The 10,765-nt window shown below is 42.2% G+C and overlaps 1 protein-coding gene across 1 annotated transcript in view; it reads right to left on the bottom strand.

The window, feature by feature from the left end:
* The window catches only part of LOC133560990 (glutamate receptor ionotropic, NMDA 2A-like), a 317,949-nt gene that overhangs the window by 93,200 nt on the left and 213,984 nt on the right, over positions 1–10,765 (bottom strand). The window lies entirely within an intron of this gene.

Here is a 10,765-nt window from a genome sequence, read left to right as displayed (position 1 = left end):
CATTAGTGATATCGAAGTAGCTAAAACAATAGCTGCTACCTAGCTAACCATTTAGCGATATCGATTCACAAGACATAACGTCGATGGTCCAGGTTTTCAGGGACTGTTCTTACTGACGGACAGTCGTCGCGGTGTGACTGCAGCCAGGCACGTGAGAAAACCCTCGTTTCCATGGCGACGTCTCTGTCGCTTTCACTCATTTGCTGCTTATCCACTAATGCAGGGGTAGGCAACTCAGAACGTTGGAAGAGCCATTTTGAACCCAAATGCTGTCAATCACCATTCATATAAAACTTGCGGGCTGCACTAACATTAAACTTTCATATTAAGGTGGGGGCCGCAAAATAAGTCTCACGAGCCCCGTGTCTGACACCCCTGGTTTACATTGTGATGCCGGTGAGCTACGGTGTGTAGTAAAGCATGTTTAGCTATTCCTCGTCCTGCAGGGATGATACTTGTAAGAAACTTACTTTATTTGTCGCCATGGAGGCCAGCATTAGTGATATCGAAGTAGATAAAACAATAGCTGCTACCTAGCTAACCATTTAGCGATATCGATTCACAAGACGTAATGTCGATGGTTCAGGTTTTCAGGGACTGTTCTTAGTGACGGACAGGCGTCGCGGTGTGACTGCAGCCAGGCACATGAGAAAACCCTCGTCTCCATGGCGACATCTCTGTCGCTTTCACTCATTTGCCGCTTATCCACTAATGCAGGGGTAGGCAACCCAGAACGTTAAAAGAGCCCTTTTGAACCCAAATGCTGTCAATCACCATTCATATAAAACTTGCGGGCTGCACTAACATTAAACTTTCATATTAAGGTGGGGGCCGCAAAATAACGTCTCACGAGCCCCGTGTTTGAGACCCCTGGTTTACATTGTGATGCCGGTGAGCTACGGTGTGTAGTAAAGCATGTTTAGCTATTCCTCGTCCTGCAGGGATGATACTTGTAAGAAACTTACTTTATTTGTCGCCATGAAGGCCAGCATTAGTGATATCGAAGTAGATAAAACAATAGCTGCTACCTAGCTAACCATTTAGCGATATCGATTCACAAGACGTAATGTCGATGGTCCAGGTTTTCGGGGACTGTTCTTACGGACGGACAGGCGTCGCGGTGTGACTGCAGCCAGGCACGTGAGAAAATCCTCGTTTCCATGGCAACGTCTCTGTCGCTTTCACTCATTCGCCGCTTTTCCACTAATGCAGGGGTAGGCAACCCAGAACGTTGAAAGAGCCATTTTGAACCCAAATGCTGTCAATCACCATTCATATAAAACTTGCGGGCTGCACTAACATTAATCTTTCATATTAAGGTGGGGGCCGCAAAATAAGGTCTCACGGGCCCCGTGTTTGAGACCCCTGGTTTACATTGTGATGCCGGTGAGCTACGGTGTGTAGTAAAGCATGTTTAGCTATTCCTCGTCCTGCAGGGATGATACTTGTAAGAAACTTACTTTATTTGTCGCCATGGAGGCCAGCATTAGTAATATCGAAGTAGCTAAAGCAATAGCTTCTACCTAGCTAACCATGCCTTAAAGCACCTCTCCCTGAGGTTGTTTCAGTGTTATAACTCCACTTTTATCCTTAGTTTTTAAGCCAAAATGCGTCAGTTCTCCCTTTTCTGTCCACACTGTCTGTTTTTAAGTACTCTGTGATTGTGCGCTGCCGAACATGCTCCTCTGTTCGTAAACCAGCATGCCTGAAAAAAAAAAAAAAAAAATGGCGAACAGAGTATAGTACCGTTTTTGATTCATTAGTACCACGATACTATACCAGTACCGGTATATTGTACAACCCTACTCCGCAGTGTGTCTGCTTGTAAGTACACCGGCCACGTGCGTTGCGTCATGTTCGGGGGATCTGTATTTTTCAGAAGCAGTATAGTACCGTTTTTAATCGTTAAGGTAGTGTCTCTGCAGGGGGACGAACGGGGAAGGGGCTGGGTGGGTGTAAGGCACAGTGTAATTTGGCCTGTCGCCACCATCACGTCTCCATTTCATCTCATGGGGGGGGCAATAGACTACAGACTGTGGTGAAGTAGGCCGGCTTCGTCGCATGAAAAAGCCTACAATTTCTGGTTGTGTTTTCCGCTCTATTTGCTGAGTGGCAATATATAGAGATACTAAGTATGTCATTATTTTGACTTGGTAAATATTGACTTAATAAGACAAAATTAATCAATCAGTCAACTTAATGTTGTAACAAATAATATTTATATTAAATAGGCTTTACTTTGTATTGTAATTAACGTGGGATTATTTTTTTGTATATATAAAGAATAGTACCAACTTTTTTATTTTTTATTTTTTTTCTCCAACATTTGTGGCAATGGTGTGGCGCCCCCTGATGGATGGCGCCCTTAGCATTTGCCTATACGGCCTATGCCACGGGCCGGCTCGTACAAAGGTGTATAATAAATACCAAGACCCGTTCGGTGCAGACACCAGCAAGTAGAAAAAAAATAAATTAAAAAAATCTAACATAAAAAAAATCGAACATATTAGTGTGAAAGTCCAGTCCATAGTGGATCTAAAGTAATAGTGAGAGTCCAGTCCATAGTGGATCTAACATAATAGTGAGAGTCCAGTCCATAGTGGATCTAAGATAATAGTGAGAGTCCAGTCCATAGTGGATCTAACATAATAGTGAGAGTCCAGTCCATAGTGGATCTAACATAATAGTGAGAGTCCAGTCCATAGTGGATCCAACATAATAGTGAGAGTCCAGTCCATAGTGGATCTAACATAATAGTGAGAGTCCAGTCATTAGTGGATCTAACAAAATATTGTGAGAGTCCAGTCAATAGTGGATCTAACATAATAGTGAGAGTCCAGTCCATAGTGGATCTAACATAATAGTGAAAGTCCAGTCCATAGTGGATCCAACATAATAGTGAGAGTCCAGTCCGTAGTGGATCTAACATAATAGTGAGAGTCCAGTCCGTAGTGGATCTAACATAATAGTGAGAGTCCAGTCCATAGTGGATCTAACATAATAGTGAGAGTCCAGTTCATAGTGGATCTATCATAATAGTGAGAGTCCAGTCCATAGTTGATCTAACATAATAGGGAGAGTCCAGTCATAGTGGATCCAACATAATTGAGTGAAAGTCCAGTCCATAGTAGATCTAACATAATAGTGAGATTCCAGTCCATAGTGGATCTAACATAATGGTGTGAAAGTCCAGTCCATAGTGGATCTAACATAATAGTGAGAGTCCAGTCCATAGTGGATCTAACATAATAGTGAGAGTCTAGTCCATAGTCGATCCAACATAATAGTGAGACTCCAGTCCATAGTGGATCTAACATAATATAGTGAAAGTCCAGTCCATAGTGGATCTAACATAATAGTGAGAGTCCAGTCCATAGTGGATCCAACATAATAGTGTGAACGTCCAGTCCATAGTGGATCTAACATAATAGTGAGAATCCAGTCCATAGTGGATCCAACATAATAGTGGGAGTCCAGTCCTTAGTGGATCTAAGATAATAGTGAGAGTCCAGTCCATAGTGGATCTAACATAATATAGTGAAAGTCCAGTCCATAGTGGATCTAACATAAAAGTGAGAGTCCAGTCCATAGTGGATCCAACATAATAGTGAGAGTCCAATCCATAGTGGATCCAACAAAATATTGTGAGAGTCCAGTCCATAGTGGATCTAACATAATATTTTATTCTCCAACATTTGTGGCACTGGTGTGGCGCCCCCTGATGGACGGCGCCCTTAGCATTTGCCTATACGGCCTATGCCACGGGCCGGCCCTGCACAAAGGTGTATAATAAATACCAAGACCTGTTCGGTGCAGCAACCAGCAAGTAGAAAAAAAAAAAAAAATCATCTCGGATGTTTTCTCGTCAGCAAATTGACTGTTTGCTCCAAACGCTATTAATCATGCTGCCGGTGACTCACACTGATGGTGTCATACAAGTACGCCTGAGAAGGCCACCTCATGACTGCGCACACACACACACACACACACACACACACACACACACACACACACACACACACACACACACACACACACACACACACACACACACACACACACACACGATGTTGAAGAGCTCATCTCCACATCCATCCCTCACCCTCTTCTTCCCCCATGCTAAAGCGTCACCATATAAGGAGCAATTAGGTTGATTGGCAACACTAAATTGGCCCTAGTGTGTGAATGTTGTCTGTCTATCTGTGTTAGCCCTGCGATGAGGTGGTGACTTGTCCAGGGTGTACCCCGCCTTCCGCCCGATTGTAGCTGAGATAGGCGCCAGCGCCCCCCGCGACCCCAAAAGGGAATAAGCGGTAGAAAAAGAATGGATGGATGGATATTCTGCCGGCACATTCTCTGCGGTTGTGGATATCAATCCCATCATCTCCATTCCTTCTCTCCTATTTTCTTCTCCCGTGTCCTTTTTTTTTTTTTTTTTTTCTCCTCTCCTCCTCTCTGAATTGCTCCGAGAGTGTTATTTATACAGCGGCGGCCCACGCGGAGCGCGGCACAACGCTGAGAGGAACCGGCCTCGCTGAGGTGGGCATCATGATGTGCTCGCGAAAAAAAAAACAAAAAAAAAAAACACGCTCGTGCCTCCTCGCCGCCGGCTTGGACAAAGTGTTCGCAAAAAAAAAAAAGGAAGGAAGGGCAAGGAAGTCCCAGACCAAACAGCTACCAAGACCAAGGGCAGGTCCACACTTTTTGACTGGGTTTTAAAAAATGTGGCTGGGGGCCAAAGTAACTTTATCTATATAAATATATATGATTACATACTACATTAATAATGTAATGTATGTTTAATTGATCATTAATATCATTCAATCAATGTTTATTTATATAGCCCTGAATCACAAGTGTCTCAAAGGGCTGCACAAGACACAACGACGTCCTCGGTTAAGATCCCTCATCAGGGCAAGGAAAAACTCAACCTAATGGGACAATGAGAAACCTTGGAGAGGACCGCAGATGTGGGGACCGGTCCAAAGGACGTCGAGTGGATCTAGCATAATATTGTGAGAGTCCAGTCCATAGTGGATCTAACATAATGATGTGAAAGTCCAGTCCATAGTAGATCTAACATAAGAGTGAGAGTCCAGTCCATAGTGGATCCAACATAATAATGAGAGTCCAGTCCATAGTGGATCTAACATAATAGTGAGAGTCCAGTCCATAGTGGATCTAACACAATAGTGAGAGTCCAGTCCATAGTGGATCTAACAAAAATTGTGAGAGTCTAGTCCATAGTGGATCCAACATAATAGTGAGAGTCCAGTCCATTGTGGATCTAACATAATATTGTGAAAGTCCAGTCCTTAGTGGATCTAACATAATATTGTGAAAGTCCAGTCCATAGTGGATCCAACATAATAATGAGAGTCCAGTCCATAGTGGATCTAACCTAATATTGTGAAAGTCCAGTCCATATTGGATCCAACATAATAGTGAAAGTCCAGTCCATAGTGGATCTAACCTAATATTGTGAAAGTCCAGTCCATAGTGGATCCAACATAATAATGAGAGTCCAGTCTATAGTGGATCCAACATAATAGTGAGAGTCCAGTCCATAGTGGATCTAACAAAATATTGTGAGAGTCTAGTCCATAGTGGATCCAACTTAATAGTGAGAGTCCAGTCCATTGTGGATCTAACATAATGGTGTGAAAGTCCAGTTCATAGTGGATTTAGCATAATATTGTGAGAGTCCAGTCCATAGTGGATCTAACTTAATAGTGAGAGTCCAGTCCATAGTGGATCTAACATAATATTGTGAAAGTCCAGTCCATAGTGGATCTGACATAATAGTGAGAGTCCAGTCCATAGTGGATCGAACATTATAGTGAGAGTCCAGTCCATAGTGGATCTAACATAATGGTGTGAAAGTCCAGTTCATAGTGGATTTAGCATAATATTGTGAGAGTCCAGTCCATAGTGGATCGAACATAATATTGTGAGAGTCCAGTCCATAGTGGATCTAACATAATAGTGAGAGTCCAGTCCATAGTGGCCCTAACATAATAGTGAGAGTTCAGTCCATAGTGGATCTAACATAATAGTGAGAGTCCAGTCCATAGTGGATCTAACATAATAGTGAGAGTCCAGTCCATAGTGGATCTAACATAATGGTGAGAGTCAAGTCCATTGTGGATCTAACATAATATTGTGAAAGTCTAGTCCTTAGTGGATCTAACATAATAGTGAGATTCCGGTCCATAGTGGATCCAACATAATAGTAAGAGTCCAGTCCATAGTGGATCTAACATAATGGTGTGAAAGTCCAGTCCATAGTGGATCCAACATAATGGTGTGAAAGTCCAATTCATATTGGATTTAGCATAATATTGTGAGAGTCCAGTCCATAGTGGATCTAACATAATATTGTGAGAGTCCAGTCCATAGTGGATCTAACATAATAGTGAAAGTCCAGTCCATAGTGGATCTAACATAATATTGTGAAAGTCCAGTCCATAGTGGATCTGACATAATAGTGAGAGTCCAGTCCATAGTGGATCTAATATAATGGTGTGAGAGTCCAGTCCATAGTGGATCGAACATTATAGTGAGAGTCCAGTCCATAGTGGATCTAACATAATGGTGTGAAAGTCCAGTTCATAGTGGATTTAGCATAATATTGTGAGAGTCCAGTCCATAGTGGCTCTAACATAATAGTGAGAGTTCAGTCCATAGTGGATCTAACATAATAGTGAGAGTCCAGTCCATAGTGGATCTAACATAATGGTGTGAAAGTCCAGTTCATAGTGGATTTAGCATAATATTGTGAGAGTCCAGTCCATAGTGGATCGAACATAATATTGTGAGAGTCCAGTCCATAGTGGACCTAACATAATAGTGAGAGTCCAGTCCATAGTGGCTCTAACATAATAGTGAGAGTTCAGTCCATAGTGGATCTAACATAATAGTGAGAGTCCAGTCCATAGTGGATCCAACATAATAGTGAGAGTCCAGTCTATAGTGGATCTAACATAATGGTGAGAGTCCAGTCCATAGTGGATCTAACATAATATTGTGAAAGTCTAGTCCTTAGTGGATCCAACATAATAGTGAGATTCCAGTCCATAGTGGATCCAACATAATAGTAAGAGTCCAGTCCATAGTGGATCTAACATAATGGTGTGAAAGTCCAGTCCATAGTGGATCCAACATAATGGTGTGAAAGTCCAGTTCATAGTGGATTTAGCATAATATTGTGAGAGTCCAGTCCATAGTGGATCTAACATAATAGTGGGAGAGTCCAGTCCATAGTGGATCTAACATAATAGTGAAAGTCCAGTCCATAGTGGATCCAACATAATAGTGAGAGTCCAGTCCATAGTGGATCGAACATTATAGTGAGAGTCCAGTCCATAGTGGATCGAACATAATGGTGTGAAAGTCCAGTCCATAGTGGATTTAGCATAATATTGTGAGAGTCCAGTCCATAGTGGATCTAACATAAAAGTGAGAGTCCAGTCCATAGTGGATCTAACATAATAGTGAGAGTCCAGTCCAAAGTGGATACAACAACAAAAAAAATACAAAGTTAATCAATCAGAGAGTGTTTTACATTTTTACTATCATCTCATAAAGAATTTAAACAGATTTAGTTTAGAATTATTTATGCTGGCAATATGTTCCCCCCTAAACAATTTTGAAGTGAAAAATTTGACGTGATGTAATTGGCCCCCTTTTGTAAGTTTATATTTCATAACATTAATTTTAATTCATTATTGTTTTTTGAGAAAGGGCCACACTCAAAAATGTGTTTTTTTACTTTCAATTCCCTAAATTAGAAGATCAACTCCAAATCTACCTGTAAATTGTAAGTTTTTATTATTGTTTGCTTTATGCTCTTTTTATCAAAGACAACTATTGTCTTTTATGTGGCAAACACAGAATATGCAATATTTACTTTGAAACTAGTAAAATTTTAGCGGGTAGAATTTTTGTTTGGTATTTTAAAAAAAAAACTTATTTAAAATATTCATATTGTAAGTAAACACATAAATCATGTTTATTTATATGATTATTTTTTTACATTCACTTTGAAATTAGTTTATTTATTCATTAGTTTACCAAAATATAATTTTAGTAGGTGGAAAATAAATATATATGTTGTAATATGTGAATTCTAAAATGAAGTATTTAAATTACATTTTATTTCTTTTTTTAAAAGTGAAATCTAATTGTATTTAAAAGATATATAATTCACATACAAGTGTGCTTTCATGCAGATATAATAAAATATTAAGCAGGTTGTGCTATGTGGGACCAAGTTGGTTGAATTTGTGTACTGCTTTATTTATTTTTGACCCTAGCTCCACGTTCTAGAACCATCTGCATGACTTTATTTAACATACTCAAATCATCCATAATTCAACGCTCCACGTCCCAATCTAGGAATCCATCTTTTGTTGTTGTTTATGTTGTGTGGCAACTCTCCGACGTGGCTCAACATTAGATTACCAAAACACACATGACGTCTTCCAACAAGACCGCGTGCATTATTAACCGGGACGCAAAAGAACCGGGCCGGCAGATGGAACAAAGGGGCTCGCCGAGGGTCCGCAATATAAATATTTACAGCGCACGAGGAGGGGAGGTTCACGTACGTGAACGCGTTTAACCATCGGTAAAATTACCGTTTTTTTCCTGTTTTGCCGCCGCGCTCGACATGAACTTACATTATTCAGCGGAGGCTCGTCTCCACGGCGACTTAACAGATCGGAAGGGTTCTTAAAAGCACCGCTTTGGTACGACAGACTTGTTAGTTGTCTTACTCGCCCAACTTTAGTCAGTAATTCAACTCAGGTACTGGATTGTGTTTCTTTTATAGCCACCGACCGAATTCCGTGGATACTACGAGCCCATCAACATCCAGGGCCGGGCGGTGGTAGTAGCTGGGTACCTGAGAGTCCACTTGAACAGCAGAATGGACTTTTTAATATCGATTTTGTAACAAAAACTACAACTAAGATGAATGTTACGATCAAACAGCTGGTGTGCAATAAGCACAGGACTTACAGCACAAACACTTTGTAGGGAGCAACACAACACATTAGGCTTTCTGGAGACAACGTACCATAGATACTGAAGCTTATACATTATTGCCATCTAAAGTCTTGGAAGTGCTACTGCATTGCAAATGAGAGTCATATGTTATTAGAAACTAAAACATAACACCTTGTCAGGCTTGGATTTGGATTTGGTTTACTGTTTGGATGCAGAGGGGATACGGGACGAGCCAAACGAGAGTGTAAGTACATGGTTTATCCATCCATCTTCTTCCGCTTATCCGAGGTCGGGTCGCGGGGGCAACAGCCTAAGCAGGGAAACCCAGACTTCCCTCTCCCCAGCCACTTCATCTAGCTCTTCCCGGGGGATCCCGAGGCGTTCCCAGGCCAGCCGGGAGACATAGTCTTCCCAACGTGTCCTGGGTCTTCCCCGTGGCCTCCTACCGGTTGGACGTGCCCTAAACACCTCCCTAGGGAGGCGTTCGGGTGGCATCCTGACCAGATGCCCGAACCACCTCATCTGGCTCCTCTCCATGTGAAGGAGCAGCGGCTTTACTTTGAGTTCCTCCCGGATGGCAGAGCTTCTCACCCTATCTCTAAGGGCGGAGGAAACTCATTTCGGCCGCTTGTACCCGTGATCTTATCCTTTCGGTCATGACCCAAAGCTCATGACCATAGGTGAGGATGGGAACGTAGATTGACCGGTAAATTGAGAGCCATGCCTTCCGGCTCAGCTCCTTCTTCACCACAACGGATCGGTACAACGTCCGCATTACTGAAGACGCCGCACCGATCCGCCTGTCGATCTCACGATCCACTCTTCCCTCACTCGTGAACAAGACTCCTAGGTACTTGAACTCCTCCACTTGGGGCAGGGTCTCCTCCCCAACCCGGAGATGGCACTCCACCCTTTTCCGGGCGAGAACCATGGACTCGGACTTGGAGGTGCTGATTCTCATTCCGGTCGCTTCACACTCGGCTGCAAACTGATCCAGTGAGAGCTGAAGATCCCGGTCAGATGTATGGATAACCTGCAGATGCATTTGCAACTATAAAGTCAACGAATTCACAAAGGTGAGTTTGTTGATGTTGACTGCCAGCTAATCGATGCTAACATGCTATTTACCGGCGGTGCTAAAGCAGACATGGCACAGAGATGTATGGATAACCTGCAGATGCATTTGCAACTACTACGTTTCCTTCCACCCACATTTAATGCGAAACAAACACTTACCAATTGAAGGATTTAAGTTGCTCCAGTGTCACAAGATGCAAAAGTCCCGATCGTTTGGTCCGCACATTTTACTGGCGATGCTAACGCAGCTATTCGGCCATGCTATGGCTATGAATAGCGTCAATAGCTTCAGTTTCTTCTTCAATACGTTCATACTCCAACCATCCGTTTCAATACATGCGTAATCTGTTGAATCCCTTCTGAAATCCGAGTCTGAATCCGAGCTAATGTCGCTATATCTTGCTGTGCTATTCCCATTGTTTGTTTACATTGGCAGCACTGTGTGACGTCACAGGGAAAGGGATGGTGGTTTCGAAGATAGCGAAAATCAGGCACTTTAAAGCTTTTTTTAGGGATATTCGGGGACCGGTAAAAATTTTCAAAAAATATTCAAAAAATACAACAAGCCACTGGGAACTGATTTTTATTGTTTTTAACCCTTTTGCAATTGTGATAATGTTCCCCTTTGAAGCTGCAGACACACACAAAACCGTGTGTGTTCCCAGCAGGGTTGACTCGG

This window comes from Nerophis ophidion, linkage group LG01 (assembly GCF_033978795.1).
Source record: "Nerophis ophidion isolate RoL-2023_Sa linkage group LG01, RoL_Noph_v1.0, whole genome shotgun sequence".
NCBI classification, from domain to species: domain Eukaryota; kingdom Metazoa; phylum Chordata; class Actinopteri; order Syngnathiformes; family Syngnathidae; genus Nerophis; species Nerophis ophidion.
This window is presented reverse-complemented; position numbering and strand designations above follow the sequence as displayed.